The sequence below is a fragment of the Neopelma chrysocephalum genome, unplaced genomic scaffold (assembly GCF_003984885.1).
Source record: "Neopelma chrysocephalum unplaced genomic scaffold, ASM398488v2 Primary Assembly neopelma1_42, whole genome shotgun sequence".
Classification (NCBI taxonomy): Eukaryota; Metazoa; Chordata; class Aves; order Passeriformes; family Pipridae; genus Neopelma; species Neopelma chrysocephalum.
Window position 1 is genome coordinate 10,315,281 of NW_020897700.1, and position 27,379 is coordinate 10,342,659.

The 27,379-nt window shown below is 35.5% G+C and overlaps 1 protein-coding gene across 1 annotated transcript in view; it reads right to left on the reverse strand.

Moving 5' to 3' along the window:
- TENM3 (teneurin transmembrane protein 3) overlaps positions 1–27,379 on the reverse strand; it is a 1,346,985-nt gene that overhangs the window by 1,267,922 nt on the left and 51,684 nt on the right. The window contains exon 2 of the mRNA XM_027676660.1: positions 22,678–22,794. The gene's annotated coding sequence lies outside the window, so the exon portion shown is untranslated. The remainder of the gene's footprint in view (positions 1–22,677; positions 22,795–27,379) is intronic.

The following is a 27,379-nucleotide window of genomic DNA, read 5'->3' on the forward strand; positions in this document are numbered from 1 at the left end:
CAGAATATGTGGAGTTGGAAGGGACCCACAAGGATCATTGAGTCCAACTCCTGGCCCTGTACAGGACCAGGAAGAAACAGTGAAAAAACCCCAATCCTTTAACTGTTCCTGGGTAGTATACAGGAATTTCATTAAAATCTGAGCATCAAAGAGTTGTTCTAGAACACCACCTTTCAATACACTGGTAAGAAACAATCACATAAGCAGCATTCACCTTATTAATGCTTTCATTTTCTTTTTGTGATGTGTCATTTACACTACATTTGCTTTTGTAAATATCTTCATTTTTGCAAAATATTTCTTAGTAAGTCTAGAAATAATATTTTGGGGTTTTTTGACTCAATGTTTCCTAGGAAAGTTTGAGAGTTACCGCTCTGGGCTATCTTCCTGGTTTTTGCTAGAGTCACTTTTTTATTCTCCACTGAATTTCAACTAATTTGCAAGAAAAAAGAAACATTCAGTTCCTTGAACTTTTACAATTCCATATTTGGTCTTTTGATGTTTATATTTAATTTTACTGAAATATGTTTTCTTTCTAATTCAATTAAAACTACAGCTACAGTTCTATTAATTTATATATACTTAACTATTAAGGTAAAATAGTTATAAAAATTTCTTAGTCCATATGTTGTAGTTATAATCAAATGTAGTGATAAGATGGGGCACAAATCTGTCCATGGTGTTTACAGAACTATATTGAACACACAGGAATCTTATGATCCCAGTCTAAGCTATAGGAGGGTGTCTGTCAGATCATTTTACTGCACAGATCTGTAGTCACCCATTTCTAACATTCTGCACCAATACTACTTCTGCAAGCTTTATATCCTTGAACAACCTCCACATGGCTTATATCAAGTAATAGCTATTCTCAGAAGCACACTATAAAGCATTATAAACTATGGTGCAAATGGATGTGGTCAATATGTTCTTGAGAAGACTAAGCACTGTGGGTCACTTTTCCACCACTTTGCCTGAGGGCCATGAGTCATCTGTGATGAAAATCTTAAGCCATGTACTTACAGCCACAGGCCAAGTTCTGTCTGCAGCAAACTTCACAATCTTGGTCCACGGCATGGCACCTGCTGAGGGTGCTGTGGTTTTCTTTTTGCTGTGATGTCAGCAAAGGATCAAGGAGTGGAAAGCAAACAGTACACCCTCAGGTCTCTGTGCCAACATGGGATCAGGATTATTCATCTGATGTACTCCAACATTCCTTAACATTGATCTATGTGTAACTGCATCCAAATCATATGTCTAAATGCATAAGATGTAAATGGTGATTTTATGCTTTTCTTCAAGAGGAAGCATACTATGCCTGTATGTGAAAATGCAAACATGGAAAAAACTTTAGGTATAGCCTGAGAACTAATCACCTTAGGACTGTCACAACATGCAGAAAAGTTGATTTGTGTTGTTGATCTACAGATAAATGACTGTCTAGCACTGCAGCGGAAATGAACCCCAGCGTTGTCTCCATGGAAACATACTTGCATGAACAAATGAACAAGAAAATCTGTGTTGAATGTGTTTCTAAAACTATTCACAACTCTTTTGGGAAAGAAAAAAAGAAAGAGAACCATATCAGTTTAAAAAAAAAGCCTTGTGATGTGACATGACAGAATGACATATACAATTCACCATGACTACAAAAGATCATGACTGTATTATTGTATCTTGACAACAATTCAATATTGGGTCAAAAACAAAGCATTCACCTATTATTCACATATCCTAAAACCTGTTCTTCAACTCAGTAGCAATATTCACTGACACTAACAAATCAGTAAAGTTATACCTCCATTTTTTAATGACTAAACCCTCAATGACAACAAATTTACAGGGTCAGAAAGTCACAGGCTCTATCTGAAGAACTTAAGAGGTGCATTAGAAATTATTTCGTAGACAAAAACTGATAGTATATGTACTCATTTATACCTCTATTTCCAAACTAACATAGCTAGGAATCTGCTTAAATAGGCCACCACACATTTTAATATTTGAAGTCAACAAAAACATGCCAGACAGATCAAAAGATTTAGAAATCATTTAATCACAGTATGACAATTTTCAGACTTAAAGGAAAATACAATTATTTGCTACTTTCCTAATGCTACTGTTTGACATTGTCTTGGAATGCCTGAAAGAATATACAGTTCAGACAAATATTAGTAGAATTTGAACATATACAGGAAATTACCATCATGAAACCTCTATTAATTTTTAAAAAGCAGATTTTTCCTTCCTTTCTTACGGAGTTTTAACTAGAACAACTTGGATTTTTGTATGTTAAAGGCAGAATCAACGCAATACGTACAGTTCAATTTCATCAGTATTTTCCAAAACAAAATGTGCAAGTTTTTCAAACACTGTCTATAAATAAAACAAGTAAAAAAACTTCAGCAATTCCTGCTTCTTCTATACTGAGCAGTTGCCACACAGTGTTCACCCTGACAAGAAAGAAAGACCATATCCAAATTTTATCTTCTTCACAGCAATAAAGAGGTTGAGAAATCTGATCATAACAGATGAAACACTGACATAGAATGAACACGTATAAAACATATCACCAATGGACATTCAGGATAGCAGAACGTAAGCATGACTGAAACTGGGCAAAGTCATTACAAACTCTTTGACTGCCCTATGTACAGCTTATTCTACAAATCCCTGTGTTCCAAGAATCCTTTCCTTATATCTTAGTATTTTGTCCTTTCCTTCAGATGGTGAACAAAAGACTCAAAAATTTTTTGCTATATATTTTTGCTACCCCTGAATCTGTTGGTTACTGCTTATGACTCATATCTCACTATATGGCAAGCCTTCAGCATCTCCTACACACAAATAAATTGCCTCACAATTATCTAACACATTTAACACGCATCCATACTGTCATTTCAATTTTGATTGGGAGTGAATTTCTGAAGTTAAGTCTCCTTATCACAGGTAATTCTTACACTTTGCTTTCCCTGACAGAGAAGTCTTGGTGCATACAAACCCCTCAGGATGAAATTAAACCGGAAAGTATGCCTAAGAGCACTTAAATGCATTCTAAGTATTACCTGGCCTGTAGGTGGTGTGAACGTCAGATCCAGATGTCTGGCCAATCTTTCTACTCAGCCATTAAATGTCTGAAACTTAAAGGAATACAATAAATTCTAGGAGATATTGAAAAACAACTGAAAGACAACTCACTCATTGGTCACAGCCAGCAAGGCTTCATGAGAGCAAAGTCCTGCTTATCAAACTGGATTTCCTTCTATAGCAAGGTAACCCACCTAACTGATCAAGGGAAGACAGTCCATGTCATCTTTCTGGAGTTCAGGAAAGCTTTTGATACTGTCTCACACAGGATCCTTCTGGAAAAACAGCTGGATAAACACATCATGCAGTGGGTGAGCAATTGGCTCACGAGTCGAGCACAGAGGGTAACAGTGAATGGGATAACATCAGACTGGTGACCTGTCACTAGTGGGGTTCTACAAGGCTTCATCTTGGGCTCTGTGCTCTTCAGCATCTTCATAAATGACTTGGACGCACGACTGGAAGGGATACTAAGCAAGTGCAGATGACACAAAACTGGGAGGAGCTGTTGAGTTCCTCAAAGGCAGGAAGGTCCTACAGAGAGACCTCAACAAATTAGAGGACAGGGCAATCACCGACCATAAGAAGTTCAACAAGGGAAAGTGCTGGATTCTGCACATGGGATGGGACAACCCTGGATGCATGGGGTTGCATGGGATGCTGGAAAGTAGTGCTGTGGAAAGGGACCTAGCAGTCTTGAGGGGAAGCTGTATGAGGAGTGGCTGAGGTCACTTGTTCTGTTCAGCCTGGAGAAAAGGAGACTGAGGGGAGACCCCACTGCAGTCTACAACTTCGTCATGAGAGGAAGAGGAAGGACAGGACTGATCTCTTCTCTCTGGTGACCAGTGACAGGACCCGAGGGAATGGCCTGAAGTTGTGTCAGGGGAGGTTTACGTTGGATATTAGAAAGAGGTTCTTCACCCAGAGGGTGGTTGCGCACTGGAACAGGTTCCCCAGGGAGGTGGTCACAGCATTAAGCCTGACAGAATTCAAGAAGCGTTTGGATGATAGTCTCAGGCACATGGTGTGACTCTTGGGAATGGTCCTGTGCAGGGCTAAGGGTTGGACTCAATGATCCTTGTGAGCCCCTTCCAAGTCGGCACATTCTGTGATTCTGCAACTTTAAGACTTCCATTTCACTGTGGCATATTGTTGAATAGGCTCAGAAATTATTAGATGGAATGGGAAAAGTGCTTGTTAAACCCTGCTTCCTTAAAAACTAGGCTAAAAATCCTGGAGTTACATATTATTTGAAAGATTATAAAAACAGAAAAGTTTAACCTTTTTGATATACTCAAAGCTGACAAGCTCAGGCTACCCCTTTCTTTCCTGCTGATCGCTGCTTTTCCACTCAGCTGTAAATTGGGGATGGTCATCAAAACTGGGTAATCAAGTGCAATTTGTTATGATGCCAGTTACTTCATTGTCATATGATATTTTATTAAGCATACAGGCCTAATCAATAACCTTTGCTTGGATGGAATTTTGACCTTGACAAACATCTGAAAGGACTTCAGCAAGATTAGAATTTTAAGCAGTCTCTGAAGTATCTAAATTCTTGAGCCTCTGTGATAATGAGAGAATGAAAAAACAAAAGAACAGAAGCACAAATAACACTTGATTCATGGACTAAACCTAAATGAATTGCTAGGAGAAAATTAAATTGCCTTGATAGTTTTAAAATATATTTGGAAATCAATTATTATCCAAACTTATTTTAAATTCAAATGCCTTTCTTATATATTTTAGCAAGTATTTAAAAACAAGAGAGCCTTAGTAAGTTTGTCAACATTATAGCAGTGATTTAGAGGTCTGATATAACTAATTATACTTAGAAAATTAATAGCTGTCATTGATTATTTGAGCATAAACTACACAATTTTAACATCATGAGCAAAATCATCTGAAACGTAAAACAGACAAGAAAGCATTTGTAACAGTACTGAGAACAATTCAGTATTAAAGACAGGTACAGCTTTCCCATGTTCTTTGAGACCAGGACTTTGTCAGTACATTCTAGAATACACAGCATTGTATAATGCAAAAGAAAGATCAGAAGCCTCAACATATATAAATGCCTGAAGGGAGAGTGCAACGAGGACAGAGCCAGTCTCTGCTCAGTGGTGCTCAGTGACAGGATGAGAGGCAACAGGCACAAAATGAAACACAGGGGAGTCCCTCTGAACAACAGTAAACACTGCTATACTCTGAGGATGATCAAGCATGGGTACAGGCTGCCCAGAGAGGCTGTGGAGTCTCCATCTTTGGAGATATTCAGAAATCATCTGGCCACAGCCCTGTGCAATGGGCTCTATGTAGCTCTGCTTGAACAGGGGCGTTGAACTGGAGACCTCTAGAGGTCTCTTATAACCTCAATCCATTCTCTGTAAAGAAGTATTTAAAATTGAGAAAGATGATACCTAAATGTATCATACTTCTAGGCAACTAAAGAAAGCCTAGAACTAAGTATTTAGGAAAAAACATAGAATGACATAAAGAGATACGATGATTTAACTACTTTACTCAGACCAAATGAAAATACCCTAGAACACTATTAAAATATTGTGAGATATACCAAACTGCAGAAAATTAAGACCAAATACAAATACCCACTGATATTTCAAATAGATTAGTTCGCATTAATACTTGAGGATGATGGATACTTATTTTAGAAGTTTATGACAACAGATTATTAGCTGGTTGAGTTTGGGATTATCTCATATTATTATTATTATTTGCTGTTTATCCTTGGAGCTAGAGAATTTTTCTATTCTTAAACATTACTTTTAAAGCTGAACTTCATTAATCATCACAAAATACAATGTACTTCTGGTAAAAAAAAAAAGCAAAAGGAATTCTTGATTTAATTGAAAAAATCTGGACAATTACGTAAATTTCAGGGGATTTTTGTATATAATTTTTTTAAATATAATCTGTATTTGTAACAGTACAGTTTTATAATCAGGTATAGGCACATAAAATGCACTAATCTGTGAATGGACTCAGGATCTTTCTTTTCATGCTTGCAATCGGACATGTCTATCTTGCATTGGCCTTATTAGCCACCAGCACGCTTGTAACAAATGTGGATAGAGCCTTTCCTAAATCTTCGTTCGTGATGCCTAGCCATGATTTTTTGGGGGCACTTATGACTGTGTCCTGAATGCTTTTGTATTACTATTTAGACATTTCAATGTACTAGAAAACTGTTTTTACTGGAAACATCAAATACAAAATAATAATATATATGTATAAAAATATATATAGTCCAAGTAAGAGTTAGTTTAATATTCTGCAGTGTTCGTCATGCAGCATTGTTATCCTACCAAAGTATAGAATACTCACATTTAGGGTATCCATAGTATTTTCTGCTCCAAACTGAATTTATTAAATTTTGTAGACTATTATCTCTGAACAACTTTTATGGCACTACAATAGAAAAGCATTATTAACCCTTCTATTTTATAATTATTTCAGGTAAAAAACCAGCATATGCACATATATATACTCCAAAAGTAGTATGGAGACACTTCAGCTACATTTAAACTTCCTTGAATTTAATTTCTTAAAATTAATCCAGATATAGAATCATAGAATCAACTGGGTTGAAAAAGACCTCTGAGATCATCAAGTCCAACCCTCAATCCAACACTTGCATGGTTACTAAACCATGGCACTAAGTGCCACATCCAGTCTCACCTTGAAATCCTCCAGGGGTGGTGAATCCACCATCTCCCTGGGCAGCCCATTCCAATGTCTGATTACTCTCTTCGTAAGAAAGTTCTTCCTAATATCCAACCTAAACCTCCCCCAGCACAGTTTAAGACCATGCTCTTTTGTCCTACGGCTGGTTGCCTGGGAGAAGAGACTGATGCCCACCTGGCTACAACCTCCTTTCAGGGAGTTATAGAGAGTGATGAGGTCTCCCCTGAGCCTCCTCTTGTCCAGGCTAAACAACCCCAGCTCCCTCAGCCTCTCCTCATAGGATTTGTGCTCGAGTCTTCTGGACTCTGCAATATCTTCTGGATATAGCTCACTGGGAAAACTAAGGGTACGTTTGAAACACATTGTTTAACTGATAAAGTAGGGATTGAATTGCAGTCTGAATCTCAAGAGGGGTGGTGTTGCCTAACCAGGTGAAGAGTAACTGCTACATGCTGAACCCTGATACATAAAATCCCACCCTGCCTCTAAACATCAAGGAGACTGTACGTTCTTCTCGAGAATGAAATTCTACAACTACATGGTCAGTGAGAGTGGTTACTATTCAGACCTCATAACTCTTGGTCATACTATAACCAACACTGCAAACTGCCATGTTCAAAGGCAAATAGTATCGGCAGCAAGTCTATAACCAGAACACCAAAACTGCCAGCAAACTTCCCTCTGTCTACAAAAGATGCACTGAAATTTTTATGTCATATGGGCCCCAAAGCATGGCTCTGAGTATAGATACTAGAATATGTGAAGGAACTAATTACCAAAAAAAGAACTAAGCATTAACATAAAAAAGACATTAATCCTCCTATTTTATTTTTTATGGGAAATGCATCCATATTAGTTATAAAGAAGTTTAAGTATAAAGGGAAGGAATTCCCTACAACAGCTGTAAGTCATAGAGACAGCTATGGGGCTATTAATATTTCTAATAAAAGAAAATGTTGGAAAGCTTACATAATTGGAACTACAATTCAAAAATTAAATATATCTAACTGTATTTGAATATATAGATCAATGTATCTACAAATCAATATATAAGGTGTAGTAAACATGACACTATGAGGGAAAAAACCTGAAATTTTTACCTGCTTAAATTAAAATTATTCATATGCTATACATAGCTCTTTTACTCACACCATAACTGTTCTGTGCAAGTGGGCCACATCGAGCACAAGATAATTTTCAATTACTATGGAAACTTACTAGGATAAAAGAAACTGTCATAATTATTCTGATACTAGTCTACTATTAAATTTTGCATTCATTTGTAAGACAGTTCAGTTAATTGATAGCAAAAAACTGTTTATTTAATCCTGCAACAGAATTGTTGTTTTACACAGTGCCATATTTTCAATGAAAACTACAGCCCCCGATGAAAGAACATCAAATACTAAATACATGCTAGCTACACAGCCCAAAACTTGTAACAGTTGTGAATTCTCATTTCTGTTCCTTTAACAGTTAAGATTCTGTTCCTTTAACAATTAAGCATGTTAATGTGATCAGAAGGGTGTTGTACTTTTTCAAGATATCTGTATGAGTATACTTATGTATTTTATTTATTTTATTTTTAAAAAATTCTTTAATAATTTAAGTACTCATAGCTACTGAAAAAAGAAAAATGAAATTGATATTTAACACATCAAGATGTATGAATGCTGTGTCAGCAGGATGCAGAAATAACTCAAGAAGCACGGAGAAGAATCTGACATTTTCTCTAGTTAATATGATCCTTGTACCTCTCATGTAAGGGCTGATGGTCAACAATAGGAATTTTACTTTGCACTCCTTATGCTTCCACATTACAAGAATTATTATTCTAAATACATTCCAAATGGAGTAACATCTGGTTCTATCTTAGCCAGATGTGCCACTTATTCAATAGCATGATGATGTGATTAGGCTACATTAGCTTATACTTAGTTATATTTTGTTTACAGATTACAGAATCATAGCAGTAGGAAATAAAAAGATGCATTGTCCCAGTAAAATATACATGAAAAACTGTATATACTCTAAAACTTACAGTTGTAAGAAAAAGAAGAAATATATACAGAACTTCTTCAGAGACAAGATGAGAGTTCAAGCCTTCTGATCAAGCAAGTAAGGTAAAGGGAAGATGAATGTAGCCACCATATCTGAAAGATCCTTTACCAGGTAATCTCCTAATTAGTTACACACAGTGAGGTCAACTATGGTTCTATTTTCTAAGAAGCAGTGTCTAGACTTTAAAATTGTACTTCCAATCCTGCCTGTGAAAAACAGGCAGACATCCAGTTATACAAACTGCCTATGCACATACAATTCATATGTAATTATAATTCACTTTCCATGATTAAAATGGCATACACAGAATAAGAAGACTAGTTTTAAGGCACTAAGGCTCTTTTGCTTCATTTAATTAACCGCAAATAATATAAAAAATTTATAAACATTGCACATTTTATTTCTCTGCTCATAACTATCAGCTTGTAAACAAGTCTAACCAATGTTTACTAAAGATATTAGATTAATACATAATAAATTTTTAAAAATTCCCTTTTTTCATCTCAAAAGTTCAAAAGAATGACATATCTTGATCAAACATAGTATCGAAGACTGGGTCATCTCACATGAAAGTCACACAAATTCTTAGAAAAAAGGAGCTGCAACATTTTTCTTTGATTATTCAAATATCAAACATGCTCTCCAAGAAACTCCTTCAAAAACAGAGTAACAGCAGTGCACCTAAACTGTCATCATTTAATATGAAGTGACAAGAAAGTGACAGGTAATGAAGAAAAGCCTGAAGATGGAATTGCTTGTCATTAAATCTGCATTTCCTCTTCAGGAACACTTTGAGATCATAAGACTCCATTGTGCTGGAAGAAGTTCCCTAAAAAGAGACACAGGCAGACATATGTTTCAACTAGAAAATGGAGTCCGAGCAATCAGGTAACAGGAGCTCCCTTTAGAAGATGGGCAGGGTTTAAGAAGGTCTGTTGAATTTTTCAGGGAGAGTAATGCAGTTTGTTTGCTGTACTGGGAGCCATCATGGATGGGCCTCAGAACTTGATGTCTCAGTTGCAGGAAAGTTTATAAATACTAACATCGTTAACAACTTTTCCTGCAGGTGGTAGGTAAATATCAACATACAGGTCCAAAACTATCATGGTGATCATAGTTTTGAAATTAGAAATATCTGGATTATTTTTTATGAAATAGCAGTAGTTAGGACTGATTTTAAATACTGCCTCTTCCAACTACTGGCTGCTCTATCAAACTGAATTGCAACATCACTGCAATGAAAAATATCCTAAACAAATATTTTAATGCATGTTGCTTGCAAAAATATAAAAATTCAAATTTTTCAGATACTTCTCGGACTATACTAAGCATTTAACTTTTTTTTCCTGCTTACTTCTTGAGACCCTTTCTAATCTCTCCAAAGAATAGATTCCAGGTTTTAATTCTGTCAGGTTAGAGAGCATAAGATATTGCCGCCCACTGGGTCATCAAGGTTATAGAAGGATAATGAAAAATTTTATTTTATTTTATGAAATTCTAATCTGATTCATTTAGTTTTCATTTTCATGGCTAGGCTTCACGAACGAAGATTTGGGAAGGGCTCTACCCACGTTTGTTACAAGCGCGTTGGTGGCTAATAAGGCCAATACGAGATAGACACATCTGGTTGCAAAAGGCACAGCAGAAAGACTCCTTAGGTGGTATATTCTGCAAGGTACAAATCTTTCTGCATTGCCTTTTCTCCTTGAGAGTGAACCTGCGTGCTGATTTATTTAGTACCTCACTCTCTAAGTATGTGAAATCTCATTTTTAATAATTAATTATTTATTTTTAAAATTTAAAGGAATACATCTAGAGTTTTTTATATAAACACTTCTTTCAAATAATTTTCAATTTTAGGAAAAAAATAGAAAGGGAATATTTGAAGAGTTCAAAGAAGAAAATACACTTGAACTTTCAGCTTATGAAAAAGTAAAAATATATATCTGGTAAACACAATTTGATTTTATGATTTGCAAGTAAACAAAAACCAATAGGTCAACAACTACTATTATCACACTTTTGGTTTTGTATACTAAAATATCCTGCCCGCTGAATAATTTTTAAAATGTTTATTCCACACACATTGTGGGATTTTTGATGGATTGCTATGTTATGAAAATTAATTATACAATCTATGTATTACTTGACCATATTTTAGCACAGAGTTAATTTATGTAAAAAGGAATCACTGTAAACAGTTGATAACCACCAGTTTTTCCTGAAATTTTGTAAGGGTTACAATCACATAAGCTGGGTTTTCAGATGTGTTCTGTAAATTTTCTGTGTGCAAGGTTGTGTTTGATTTATTTTGACAAAATATGAGGAAGAAAAAATGTGAAATCTCTCAAATACATTAAAAGAGTAGAAATCCACATATGAGTCAAAATTATATATACTTCTTACAATTTTGTACTTTTCAAACTTGAATCTATGTTCCCAGATTAATAATTAATGCTGATTATTGAATAGATGACACTTGTTCTTATTAAAAATCTCCACAATTAAATCTCAAAGTGAACAAAATTTTTGAAAATGATTTTTGAATATGATTATTAAACCATCAAAATGATTACTGCCAGTACCATCTCACCAACTGCTTATCCCTTACAAACATTCTAATGCTATTACTCTTTGGTTTACTAACATTTCCAAATCATTAAGACAAAAACTCCTGTTTCTAAGAGGTCTTAATAGGACCTTAAAATACTTGTTTTTTTAATTTGACTAATATACTATGTGTAATAATAAATATCATATAAAGTAAATTTCACTAGAACAGCATTTATTCCCTAATAAAATGCAAATGCTTTATCTATCTATATTACATTCAACCATTTTTATAATCGGAAAGTTAGTTGCAAAAATCTGAAACTTAATAGTTATACTCTTGCCTGAAAAGAACATGAAAAACGAACCATAGAAAACAGGCCTGGAGGGAATCTTAGTAATTAATTTGGTCCTTTTTCCTGCCCATACAATCATCAAGCAGAAAAGAAAACTAGATACTACATTCTAGTCGGACAGAACTAGCTGAAGAATTTTGCAGTGCCAACTGCAGTGATTTTTTTTATATTTAAATAAATTTGATAACTGTTCAAACATTCTGCATTTGTTTGAAGTTTTCTCTTACAATTTAAAACATAACATTTGGAGGCATTTTAATAACTTAATACTTGAGAAATTTAAATCCTTCAAAACTTGGAAAATATCAAAAATTCAAAGTGCAGGACAAAGAGAGCAGAAAATAAGTAGTTTTGAAGAACCAAGAAACCACTGTCTATAAATAGTTAATTTTGGCAGGGAATCAAAGATCAGTTTTTCAAGTATTATGGTCAAGAGAAAGCAATAAAAGCGATATAGATCAGAGTCTCAAAACACACCATTGTAAATTAACACAATTTATAAAGTCTTTATGGATGTACTAAGGCAAATGTAGCGAGTAGTTGTATTAGTATTTCTCTTAATGAGCCAATATGTGATATACGTTGTACAGCTCTGTTACTGGATTGCCATTCAAGAGAAGAGTCCTATTGAATTCTAAGAAACTGTTACATAATCAGGTACATATAAATCAACTTGATTTACATTTTCAAACGAACAGGTCTTAATGAATTAGATTTCAATTAGATTTGGCAAACAATGCAGTAAAATTAAAAAAAACACCAAATGAATACAAGAATAATATTGTTCCACCAGTAATGACATTATTAGCTGGAAATGTAACATTATTTTTGTATTTATGTCCTCTTTGCCTTCTAAATGAAAAATGTAACTGAAATGGTGGGTATATGTACGTGTTCATATCCATACTGCCATATCTCAGTGCGCGTATATATATACATACATATATATATATATGTGTGTGTGTGCATGAGTTTATCCTTACTAAGACCACCAGAAAGTCACATGAATATAATAATTATTCATCTAATGAGACATACAGGACTATGGAAAAGAATTGCTCAGCTTCTGTATTAAAAATCTTATCATTAACATAAGCTGACAGCCTCCATCTTGCTGCTATCAAATGAAATATATTGTTTGAAAAGATGCAGTGTCAGAGACATCAAAGTAGTTTATAAAAAACAACTACAATCCAAAACAAAATCACTTTCCACGTCCCTACATGTTTGTAGGACTGAAGCTAAGTCTTTCATGAAGATGACTTACAAAGAAAAAAGTAACAAAATTTTTTTATTTAATGTGATATTCTGAATAATCTAACTTCAAAATTTTTAATTTTATCGTCAAGAAATTAAAACAAATACAGAATTTTTTCTGTATTTCTGTGTGGTTGAACTATTCTTGGTTTTATTTGTTGTGTTAATAGTAAAACAACTCACTGCCTCAATATTTTCTTTCATGATCATGTTATTTCCTACTCTCGAAATAAATTTCAAAATGGAGAAGTACGAAAGTCATGTTTATATTAGTGTTTAACCTAGAGCACACCACAAAAAAAAAAATCACTTTCTCCACCTTAATACTCGTAAAATTTCGTTATCTTAACCACTTTTGTACATTTGTTTACTCTATAGACTTTAAGTTATTCCTTATTATGATCTTGTCTCTTTGACACAATATATCCTTCCAACTTTGCTAAAAAATAAGTTTGCTCCTAAATGAGTTATGAAAATGGTAGTCATGTTAACTGCCTTTTCCCTTCTTTTGTGGTTTAACCCCAGCCAGCAACCAAGGCACATGCATCCACTTGCTCCCCCGCCAGCAGGATCTGGGAGAGAATCAGGAGGGTAAAAGCTGGAAAACTCATAGGATGAGATAAAGACAGTTTAATAGGAAAAGCAGAAAAAAGTGCAGAGTCACAGTTACTCTTGCTAAAAATGTAGAATGAAATCCTATCAGACATAGAAGTGGAGCCTGTTTTCTTCAGTCAATTACTATAGAAATATTTACTAAAAATAAAATGGCCATCAGCAAGATCAGGTAAAACACTCACTTCAGACTCCTGTGAATCTAACACTATTTTTCCTTAAAGAGTTTATGCAAACTCTTTCATGTTGTAACAAGTAGAAAAAGGCTAATTTTATTCACATCAGAAATTAAAATGTTATATTTTTTATTTTAATCCAAGCTCTTTTTTTCTGTCCTTGTCTATCTCCCAAACTAATTTCAAAAACCCAAAAGACTATGTATTTATTAAATCTAGCTTGGTCTGGTGCAGTTGACAAGAGGGGGAAAACGTGAGGTATTTCAGGCTACTGTGGAAGCACACTGCAGTGGGTCTGTTACAGGTTTATTGCTCAAATACAATGATAAATTGCAATTGTGAAGTGAAAAACTTTACCAAAGTTTTGGCAGAAAAAGTTCGCCAGAAAATGAAGGTAAGTAATGAAGTTCAGTTACTAACGATGTGTGCATACAAAAGTACAAAACTGGATGCCTATAGAGATACATATAAAAGGATGTAAAATATATACACATCTATATATATTTAATTATATTTGAAGGCGTTTTAGAGAACTAATATTTATGGTCACTTTGCTGCTATTCCTACCATATGATGCCTCTCATCCAGATTTACTAGACTTTAAATACATATTTGCTAGTACAGTATTCCTACACAAGTTTTTTCATCTTTTCATTTTCTAATTTCCATCCCTCTCAGGTGAAAATCACTTCAGTAAAACAGATAATTGCTTCTGCTTTGCAATGTCAAACAGTTTGTCTCAGGTTATGGCAGTGTCTAAAATTAAGATGGGAAAAAAAGTTCTCATTATCTTTCTCCCTTTCAAGCTTCCTTTCCTCTCGTCTTCACTGGTGTCCAAAGTCATACTCTCACCATTGTTTATTCTTTTTTACTGTTTCTTGTATTTAGTTACAATTTTAGTTCTTTGCTTCCTGTAGTGGTTTGAACCAGGTTTCCCCCTGAAGCTAAAAGTGGTAACCCCCGAGGGGGTGGTGACCCTTGGGGCTTGACCCAATCAGTGCTCCTGCAAAATATAAACATATCTCTGGAGACCCGAAAAGAAGCAGTGGTACTTGTTGTTGGAGAAGAGGTGGCCATGTTGTGGTGAGCCACGAGGAGCTGGGGATCCGGCCCCTTAGGGGGCTCTGCCCCCCCCCAGCCCCCGGTTGGGGGGCTGCAGGGACTCAGAACTGGGCTGAGTGCCTGTGGCTAAGAGCTGGGAGAATTTCTCCCGGTAGGCAGCCTTGGGAGACACTGGGAGCAGACGGAGCAGCAGTAGACACAGCAGCGTCCGAAGAGCAGTGGCAAAGAGCCAACTGATAAGGACCAAAGGAACAGCAGAAGCTGGTATGCTGCATGGAAGACACAGAGATGTCTGAAGAGAAAGGAAAGCAGAAAGACAACACCTGAAAGAGGACTGAGCCAGCCGCAGGAACAGAGTTTTGGGGTAAGAACTGGACAAACCAAAACCCCCAAACTCGCTAGAGACCCCTCCGAGAAAGAGGAGGGGGTGGTAGACTGAGAGGAGTCCTAAAGTGCAGTATGCACTGCTGAGAGGAGCGAAGAAGCTCCGGCCTCCTGAGAGATAAGGGAGGACGGCCAAAGGAATGTGTGTGGAGGGGGTGACCTTGGGCTTCCCCTCCTTGCTGCAGCTTCAGAGAAGCTGGCAGCCATCTTTGAGTCAGAGCATGGGAGCTCTGCACAGGGGCTTGATTTCCCCTGAAGATACCAGACCGTCACGAAGACCCGGTGCTTCGTGATATGACCATGGTGTAGCGGCCGTGTCTGGGGTTACGCAGCCCATGGAAAGACCCCTTGTTTGGAGACGGGGGCCGAGAGAGACTTGGAAACCTCCCTCGTGTGTGCTGGCAGAGAGCCAGCAACTGTTTCTGGTGGAAGAGAAGAAGAGAGCCTGTTGCCTAGAGAGGAAGACCTGCTGCTCAGAAACTGGAAGGGGTCTTTTCTTCTTCTTCTCTCCTGGACTTTTATTTGGAGAGAGAAGAGATTTGGCCCATTGTAGATATTATTGTCATGGTAGAGATAGATATAGAGTTAAGATTGTATGCAGTGTATTATAGTATTTATTTGTGTGTGTAGTCTTTGTAATATATTCCTTTCCCCCATATTGAGTCTAGTGTTTTTGTCTGGAAAACCCATCTCACATGGGGTTGAGATGTGGGAGGGGGGGGGCTAGGAATCAGAATTGGATTTGAGCTTTTTCAAACCATGACACTTCCCCACAACTTCACCTTCATTCTCAGTTATGAATGTCAAAATTTTACAATGGCTAAAGAGGGAACCTAGAATATGTTGCAATCCAATTGCTGAGTCCACAGCATTTTCAATACCAGCAATAAATCTTTATGTCTTTCTACTTAATTTTTATGGTAAAAATTCTTCTACATCTCAAAGCAGAAAAACAAAGGAATCTTTTGAGACTGCTTAAATATATACTCTATTCTTGAAACCTTGAAAAGTCTTAAGATAAAACTGTCACTCATTTCCATATGCACATTTTCCATAGTCTTGCCTTAACTTTCATCTCTTGGCAATGATGTTCTAAAACCGTGTCCTCATTATTAAAAAGACAAAGTACAGACTGACAAACGTGACACAATGATAACTTACAGTGGCTTCTGCTGTGGGGCTATCAAATTTTGAAAGCATCAATGAGGTAACCAATCCTTTTGCGTCTCGTTTCATTGTTACCATAAAACTATGCTTTTATGTTGGAAGGACTGAAGAACAGTTTTCAATTTTTCTATTGAAGAACTAGAAGCTTCTAGACTGATGTGTAGATTTTAGGCCCCACTTCAGCTGGATAGCACTGTGTGACTGGGATCTTTTGCTGAGTACATATTTGTGGCTTTTTTAAGTCTAACATAACAGCTAGATTTTAAAACCACAACAAAGACACTATGTGTGAGCTTATACATACATAGATTTGTATTTGTGGACTGTAGCAATATTTAATACAAACAACTAAATAAACAAAAGTTATCCAATGTAACAGGTTGCCTAAACATATGCTTTCCTTTCCCTCATACATTTCCCAAATGAGCACTAATATTCTTAATTTTGACACCACTTGTGAAGATTGAGTGTTTGGTACAGTCAGAATGCCTTTTTACAAGTAAAATTCCAAATGTTTTCTGTAAAAGCTGAAGAGAAGCCAAGCCCCTGGACTGGGCTCATAAGATTTCTTTGATTTTTATGTTTGACAAGCTCACAAGCATTTTGTTTGCAAGAAGTTTGGTTAACTCAAAATATTACTTGTGTAAAAATATTGCCACTAGAATCAATCAAAAAATACAACTGTTTTAACTGTTTGATTACTTGAAATAGATATTAATGGAACATTATTGTATCACGGGTTTATATTTTAATTTTGTACTCTCCTGGCACACTTACACAGCAGATCTCAGCTCATACAACTGTCATTCAATATCACTTCCACATATAATTCAGTTCTAAAAAGAAAATACCTGAAATAATTGGATGAGCATGATAGCACTTCCTTATTACATTCAGCAAAGTGATTTATTTGAGTAAAAGAGAAACAATATCCAAGAGATTTCAATTCTTTTACAATTAATAAAGTCATAAATTCAGATAAATACAATTGACAATGGCATTAGACTTGAAATTATAATTCTGTTTGTAGACTACCAATCTGATTTAACTGATACATAAAGAACTAATGCTAGTAATATCTAATGTTAAGCTTAGTAAAAAATTATTCAAGTACTCCAGTACACGTGACAAGCAAACTGATTTTAAAATGTAATGACAGTGCAATAAAACTCTCAACATAACATATACATGTATTTTGAATTTAGTTTTCATTAGGATGGATTTTCCTTGGTGATTTGACATATTTTTTTAAAAATGCATCATTCTTCACCAGTTTACATAGATGTCATCGTACTAAATTTATTATTTATACTAAACAGAACTAATGAGAAAATGAAACATTTATGTTTCAGTATGCTTTATTATTAGTTTAAAAAGTTTGGTGAGACATTTCAAAGCAATTTTTTCAAACTACTGGAAGCAATTACATTATATTGTAAATTATTAACCTGTAGTTGTTTTCCTAAAAATAAAAATGTATTAAATATTTATTTACATAGTGCATATTTAGACTATATTTACAAGAATACATATACTGTGTTTACTTAGTGTATACTTAGACACTATACATAGTCTATATAGTTATATATCCATATTAAGCGTATTCTTAAAACTAGTGAATAACTTATAAGCCTTGATTCATCAAGTAAGTGCAGTCACCAGAAATGCCAGTAAAAGACTCATTTCTAGTGACTTACAGAGTATCAAAAAGAACATACATAGTCATATAGGACTGACCTCAGAGGAACAGACAGAACGTAATTTCAGATGCAGTAATCTCTGATCTGTTTGGCATCGTGGAAGTTCTAAATGATAAAATGAAAAAAGGTTCATTTGGTTCTTCTATTTTGGAGTATAAAATGTTCAAACCAGACATATTGTAGGAGGTTTCTATGGAACACATGCTGCTGGCTTTTTTTTGTTTATTTGTTTTTAAGATATAGCACATGGCCTAATTTTGTTCTCTGTCATGGAAAGGTTGGATGTCTTCACTTTTTTCAAAACATTTCGGAGTTTGTCTCAATTATATAGGCAAGATGGTTTTGAAAATACTTGTGGCATCTAACATAAGAGGGATTATAGCACAGTTGGGAACAGAGGGAAAGGAAGTTAAGGAAAGGGAGAAAATCTTAAGCCAGAAAATGCATAGAAAGCTCTTCTATCTAATTCAAACCTCTTCTTTGCAACTCTACTGTGTTGCTAAGAAAAGAAGATAAAATTGAGCAATAGTTTTCAAACTTCATCATTTAATGAGGGTAGGTTAATACAATCAGAGTACATTTACCAGACTTATGAACTCCTCCTTTCTTCCACAGTCTGGCTATGTGAGAAGTCTGTCACAGTCATGGATTATCGCTTAAATTCTCTCATAAAATGTATTTACTCTTTTTTCCCCACTGAGATGATATTCACATTCTACACTCTTGAAACTCGGCTGTTCTACATGAACATGCATCAGGATCTACATAAAAAAAAATCTAGATTTGAATTGTGACAATGGGAACTAAGACCAAAAAGTACAAGAGAATGAACTTTAGCTATTCCTTTAAGAATTCAGAGAAGAGAGGATGAGTATTCCCTAATTCAAGGCAAAGCAATAAAGAAACGAATTAGCAAGCACAGTAGCCAGGGAACAATAAATATGTCCACTAAGTCAGACACAGTGCATATGTGGCTGATAATTTAACACTATGAAGGAGGATTACAAATCTGTAGTGGTGCAGTGAAACACTGAATTCCAAAGAGAATTAGTGCAAGCAACACAAGGTAGCATTAAACAGTTGATAAAAGATAACAAAGAAAAAGCACACACAGTGTCACAGATTTCATAATAGTAAAAGACGTAAGTCCATACGGAGTCTATGTCATGTAGACATTGCATCACTCTTAGTGTTGGCTTAATCTCTACCCTTTCAAGCAGCAGCTTGGCTGGCAGATAGAAAAAAATTTCATTAAAAGCAGGGTATCTCAAAAAAGAAAAACCTTTAGAGTAAGCTTTGACAATTTGAAAAATCAATTTATGTGCCTAGATTCATATTCTAAAGAAATATAAATCCCTAACCTAATCTATTACAAGTAGGATAAGTAAGAAATAAATCAAGTGGTTTTGATAGTCTCCTGAACTACTTTAATGCTGATCTCTATTGAAGAGTTGTATTATTATCAAAATGTGAATCTCACACAGATTAATATTTTGTACTTCCAAGAGCAGCATCTCAGGTTAGGACTGAGACAAATAGTCTAGAAATAAAATCATAAGATGTCCTAAAAAGTATTTGCTATTGCTAATCAATTTGGTAAAGTTAGCAAACACACACAGTACTGGCATTTATCATGGATAATAATGATTCAAGAAATATTTACCAAATAACATTTCAAAAGAAGTGTGTTGATGAAAGGGCACATATGTACAATTCCCATCAAGACATAATACTGAGGGAATTTTCTTAAATATTTCAAAATACAATTTTCTAAATTCAAAAATGTTCTCTTACCTATCTACTTCTTTTCAATAAAAACCAAACAAAACCCCAGCCTTCCAGACTTTAACACATTGGCAATAAAGCTTTGCTAGAACAAAGTTATTTAAATGGCAATATCTGCTATTTGTCTTATTCTATATTGCCATTTTTTCCCTACTGAGTGCTAATAAGTGCTTTCTGTTGAAGAGGTTTACATTTAACATCTGTCAGTTGTATCCAGAAGTAGCACCTACAGGGAACTGTCAAATAGATTGCCATTCTCCTCTGTAGCACCAGCAAATCTGTCTCACATCATTTACATACAGACAGTTATAGGCATTCATCATTTCATTATGCTGACTGCCTCTCTATTCTAATGTATAATGTCTCTTTAATGAGCCTCAAAAAAATACAATGTTCCTTGATTTATGACTGCTTAACTGAAAAATTATACAGATTGACAAAAACTCATCATAAAGCCTTTTTTGTGTTCCCCCTACCTTGCACTTTAAATTTAACAATTACTCTTGAGTTAATCTCATGCTTTGCTTCTTTGACAAACGAAATTACCAAATTTTAACACATCAGACTTCACAGTCTGTTTTAATAAATATACTTTCACTTCCATGAGAAAGTAGTATAGAATTTGACAAATTAAAATTGATCAGTTTTTGTCAAGAAATAAATGTATTGGACAATCTGTTTCAATATTATTATATGTCAATTACTGTGTACTTCTTAACTTATCATGACTACCAGTCATGCACAAGTGACTCATAAATGAGCCGATTTACATTTTCAAGTAAATTGAACTGTGGTTTATAGTACGAACTTCAATTATTTCATACACAAATACTTACCACTGAAAAACAGCTCTGCCATTAAAAGCACACTGAAGTATTACAAACATATCTAAAACACCAAACAGAAAACTGAGAACAAGAAGCAAACACTTCATTCACTTGACTGCACTCAGGCACTATTACGGAGCTGCATCTCCATGTGTTTATAGATATATTGGCATTCCTCTGGGGCATTAGGTTTTGACTATCCAAGCTGAAAAGGTTTACAAACTGCTCATTGTAGCCATTGGAAGCAGAATTTTCACGCAGTATGAGAAAATATGATACTTTGTTTCTGAAAATCTACAACTTGCAGTTGAGTGTTTTTAGTATGTAAGAAAGTGCTGAGCTCTGACGGAAGTTTGTCCCATTACAGACATAGCCATAATTTTTTACTTACCTATCTAATATAGCTTAGGCTTACACTACAGTCAGTCAGACAGTACACAACTCCCTCCCCTCTGCTCAGCCTTTATTAATTCCATAAGTTTTAAAAACACAGTACTGAGACCTTTCCGTCTTTCAAAATGTCAGCCCTTGCAGAAGGTTCAAATGTAATGAGTTCAGATATAAACAAATGAGCACTAACATAACCTTACACTGTTTTATCTCATAGGCATGACTTCCTATTTTCAAATCATGAAGCTAGGCTAAAAAGGCTATCCATTCTATAGCCATAGAGGTTATCCATCTCTGTAGAGATGTACAGAGATTTAAGCAATAAATGGCAAGTTAGATTCCCAAGATCCCTGCAAAAAAAGGTCACCTTTAAGTGAAAAATCGAACAAAACACCTTACAATATTAGTACATATTAAAGAGCTGCTTCAGTAGATGCAAATATATTATGATATGACAGAAAATAAAGTGCAGAAATTAAACAGATATGTTTGACCTTGGCAAGTTAAATGCTCAATACAATAAAAATTTTCATTCCAGAATTTTGGACCCATATTTTAGTTCCTTTGCACTGAATATTCCAGTCAACATCAACATCTGAGTTTCAAGGAGTCAAACTTCTAAAGAATATAGGTTTATCATCCCCTAATGAACACCATGTGTTTTAATTATCTAGGAGAATTCTCATGTCTACACATTTTAACCACATATAATGACAGCTTATCAAATAAACAAATAAAACATTCTCTCTTTTTTTTTTTTTAGTTAATAGATCATGATACTTTCAGGGTGTTACTCCGTATGCGAAATTTATAACTCTGAATCCAAAAAACTGGTTGACCAACCCAAATACCTGTTGCAAATAAAAAACCTTACTTTATAAACCTGGATACTTTATGAATTCAAAATATCTCAAAATATCCATTCATTCCCATAACAGTAAGGAGATTTATATCTCAGATTGTAGTAGTGTGATAAAATCCAATTTAAAATATTACTCAACACACTCAACTTTACTAATCACAACATATTCGTAGACGCTGACCTTCTCAGAACTATCCTTCTATGTCCCTTGATATTAACTGTGAGGCACATAACCAGGAGCAGTCACAGACAATGTTTATGCTATTTCTGTTAGTGTTCATGTTTTATATCTCTAGCTAGGAGAGACTATTAGTTGTTCACCTTAGTGACATAGAGAGAACGTGGTAAGAATAAAATACAGCCACCCCTATAGCCCCTTCATATAATAACTCTATTTTTTGCTTTTCTTGCCTCATTGTTACATCTCCTACGGTGTACAGAGCTACCACTGAAAACTGGTTGATAGTGCCTGTGACTCATGAGTTTCCTTTCTTGATCTGATTTCAGAAAAGACAATGGAGGAACATCAGAATATACTTTAAGCCTTCACACTGTTCCTTCTTATATGTGCATATAAATATATGTCAGTGCTTCTCTGGTAGAATACTAAATTAGCCATTTTCCTTGTAGAGTAGTGAATTACACAGAAACCCAACAATATTTCATACAATATGTTTCACACAGATTGAACCTACTTACAGGAAGGTGGTGTTGCAAAAGGATTTAATACTTCAATCCGTGTAGTCTGTACAGTAGAGGAAAATCCAGAGTGTGTTCTGTTTCTGTGATTAATTTTCTATCTTTCTGTAGATACACCTAGGAAATAACCAGTACAGAGTAAGTACAACAAAATACAGAAAATAACATAAACCAAATTATAAGAAATTAAAAAATAAGAATATGTGGAGGAATAATTTGCTGCAAAGTCAATACTATTATTCATCAATATGCAATTATAGTAGACAAAAGTTTAAATTTTGTCTTCATTTAATCCTGTAGTACCCAAGTGATTTCAGAGTTCTTCAATCTCAAGGCTGGCAAGTAGAATCAAACAGCTGTTATCATTACACCTAAACAGCCATCTGGTAGCCTGAGAGGAGAATCATAATGACCACAGTGGGAACTGGTCCAGCCATCCAAAACAGCACAACCAGGTTTCCATTCAGCAACTGTAGTATATAGAATACATGAAATAAACAGTCATGTTTATTTTAACAGTAGAGTTAATTCATAATTTTTGTTTTTCAACAGAAACAGAAGCAGCAGCTTCTATTTCTTCAATTCCTATTTAGATGCTTGGCAGAATTCTATAAAAGGTGGAAGAGATAGAAATAAGGCATAAAGAGAACTTGTTTATACGTCTTGATATTTCTTATAGAGGGCAGGGTTCAGCTGTATCTTCACATCTAAACCAGTACTGACAGTATAACTGAAGTCAAAGCTGGACAACACTCCAAATAAAAAAAAAATCTACTCCAGGAGTTAACCATTCTTACTTTTCTTGGATCTTTTTCTTATCTTTTACATCTAGAATTTGCTGCACATTAAACCCTGCTACTTTTTGTCCTAGATAGCTAACAGTTTATGTTGGTCTCCTTTCTCAAAAAAATTATAATATTCCTATACTCATTCTTCCCATTTCTTAGGTTGAATAAACCTGGCTGTAAGTCTTCTTTTGTTGCTTCTAATATTTAATTTCATTTAATGAACTATCAATAACCAGGTATATTATATTGTTTATACTTTTAGGAGACTTAGACAACTTGAGCCTGCAAGTTGTTTCACTGCATACTTACATATTATGCTCCTATCTGTAGAGGTCTAGCTAGTCTTGTTTCAGCAGTTTCATATATTCTATCCCTTGTGCCTTTGACACAGACTACCAACCCAGTAAACAGTTAGAAATTAGTATGTTATGCTTTACATTAATAAAGGGTGATAGAGGCATGATTTTTCTAAAGATTTGCCGAAAGATGTCTGCCAGGCATTTTAACACTTCTAGAGCTCTGCTATGAAAACCTTTGTGTAAGAAAAAAAATCTGGAGCCAACTACACATATAACAGGATGGCAGGGTAAATATACCATACCCATATTCTTCCCTGAAGCATTAGAGGGAATTCCCCATCTTGTACTTGTGCAGTTAATTTTTCCTATTTAGTGCCTGTGTTTGTTCTCACCAAGCTGTATGTCCATTATTTACTATTGTTTCTGCAATTTATTGTGATTATTTTAAACCTCAGTCCTGTCTTCTTCAGCAAGATCAGCATCTACTCTATTTCCAAAACTACCAACAATGCTATGGAATAACATTACAACCAGTATAGACTTTTACAGAATCGCATTCTTCCCCCCACCATTTACTGCGGGAAAGAGTGACTGAGAATAAAATATTAAATCTTTTTAATACAAAAAACTTCTATACTAACTTTAGACTAATCTTATCTAGACCATAGTTCCGTAGCTTGCTTAAAAGAATGCCAAGATTATCAAAACTGCAGTTTACTAAAGTTATGCCTTAAGGCTTGCTGCAATTTTTAAAGAGATAGGACTGACTTGTTCCCCACAAATATATTCTATCTGTTTAATCTCACCATCTCTTATAGATGCTCAGAAAGAACAGTTTGACTATTTCAGGTCCCTCACGGAAATTCAGTTAAGAGAACTGTCTGCAATTCTTTGGCTATTTCTTCAGGTCTTACTGTCAGCCCCTTTCTGAACTTCTGAAATTTCATTATCTTTAAGTTCTCAAATATGATGTTACTATACATCATGTAAGCATTTGTTTGTTTTTACAGAATCATACTCCTCCCCCCACCATTCACTGTGGGAAAGAGTAAACATATTTCTTCTGTGAAGAAAATATGCATGCATATTTTCTGGCTTTATTAATCATACAGATAACAGTCTTCGCACAAAATGAAGACCCAGTCAGTTCTTTGTTTCTACCTGAGCTAACCTTACAGTTAGATATTTTGTACTTATTTTTCTAAGACAAGGCATGACTTTGTGTGTAATTAATCTGTTATAATTACTTAAATTATTGCATTGTAACATAACTCATCCTAGACTCCAATACTGGCCCCTGTATTTTCCACTGCTTTCTATACACTAAATAACTCACACAAAGAGGCTAACAGAACATGAGACATGTAATTAACTGATTATGTTTAATTTTTAAGGTTTTGTAGAATTGTATGTGGATTTGCCCAATTAGTTCCTCTGATCTTTCAGTTAAGATTTCTTTTAAAAGCATCTTTACCTGTTTACTTTGTACTAATTTTCATGAACAGAATAGATTCTTTTATTTTCTCCGTATGTTCGAAAAAGAAAATGTAGTCTGTTATGTTTTTAAATACAACTGATTTTCAAAATGTATGTTCCTGTTTTGAGACATCTACATTAGATTGTTGGGTCAAGCTCTTTAAATAGAGAGGTATATTCATTAGATTTTAGGAAGTATTTTGCTTATAGGAAAGAACACATCTAAGACCACTCAGAGCAAGTGTCTCCTTTGCCCAGGTTCACCTGTGCCAGCTCACAGGAAAGATAACAGAGGGAGGTCTCAGCTAACCACCTGTATACGTGTGCACAAAGACCCAGATGACATATCCTATGCCTCACTTGATTCTCCTAACATACTGAGCTTAATAGTGAGTGTCACGTTGTTTGGTGTTCCTTTACCCTGTCATAGAAACTGGTGAAGGATGTGGACATTGATCCGGCTCCTCTTGAATAAATTAATGAACTACATGTTCATCAACAAATGACTTTATGTGCTTTGTTACCTGTATTTTTCAGCTTCTCTGCTATTTCAGCTCAGTTGCGTCCTTTTTCCTCCTCAACACTTGGTCCTCTCTAACCTGTATAAGTTTAATTTGTTTTCTTTAATAGTAGGATCGAAATTAGGGACTACAACTTTCCACAAACCTTAGTATGCATTGTATACTTCTACAGGATTATCAGCAAAAAAATATAGTACACTGACTAAGAAAAGTTTAACACAGGAAGCTAAGCCTAAAATAAATGCACTGCTTAAACAAGGCCTTGTTTAAGGATAATTTTCTCTTTGGCATATGAAAGCAGTGAGAAATATCAGCTATCCCTGGTGAGAAGACTATGTTAACATCTGTATCTCATTTTAAGTACTAGATTAATTTTTTTCATAAGACTTTCTCTGGCTTCTCTGCTCAGTAATATCCCACCCTTAACATATAAAATGACCCTAAGAAAAGCAGTTCAGTCCTGTAATTCTACTACTTCCATGATAATAGCATCCTAGATAAGCAATATCTATCAAAATAGCGTCAGAACATTATCTGTTCATTCCAGTCTCCTTTTTTGCCTCATTTTTCTTATCTTCCAGCAGCACATGCCTGGGTTTCTACTCAACAAAGCTCATAGATAAATAAATCAAATAAATAAAAAATATAATAAAAAAATACCAACACTAAACACACCCTCATACACTCTTTTCCCTTTCCAAGGTGGGGCTTTTTTAAACACTTTATTATTTCATTTTCCATGACAAAACATAAATAGAAAACTTTGCGATCTCCTAAAAGCCTTACAGTGAGAAAGGGAGGTGAGGTGAGGTACAACGGGATGGGACAAGACAGAGCAGGGCAGGACAGGGCATATCAGCTCTGCGCCTCTCCAGGAGTAACTGCGGGCCCACCACCAGGCCTGCAGGCAGCAGCCGGCAGGAGCGTAAGCGGGACGTCAGGGGCACTGCACACCCGTGGCAAGGAGGCGGCATTGGGAGGTCGTTGAGATGGCTCTATGGGGCAGCAGGCATAGTGACAAGCGATGTGCAAAGAGCTGTGTTATTCCATGCCATTTTTCCACTGGTAAGGCTTCTCCTCAAACCTCCTAAGTCCCTAGACCTCCTAACAGAGTCTGTGAACATGAAGAAGCACCTGCAGAAGACAGAGGAGGAGGGGATCACTTAACCCACTTGGACATATTCAAGTTCATGGCCCTGGTGCAAGGCATTCCCAGAGATGCTCATGGAACTGGCAGGTGTCTCTGAGAGACTGCTGCCTGTCCTTTTTGAAATGTTTGTGATGACTTGAAGGCAGTTGCTGTCATGCTTCTCTTGAAGACAAGCAAAAAGCAAGATCCAAAGAAATATAGGCTAGTCAGCCTTTACTCTGCCCCCGGAAAAGCTGTGGATCAGATAGTTGTAGAAGTCATTTCTTGCCTGAGGAGATCATGCCTGACCAACTTCAGTGCTCTCTGTGGTGAGGTGACTGACAGCTGTGGACATGGAAAAGGCAGTGGATGTTGTGCATCTTCATTTTAGCCAGGCCTTTGGCACAGTCTCTTTATCACAAAACTGATGAGAAAAGGGCTGGACAAGTAGTTTATAAGGTGAATGGAAAATCAGTTTTACTGCCAAGA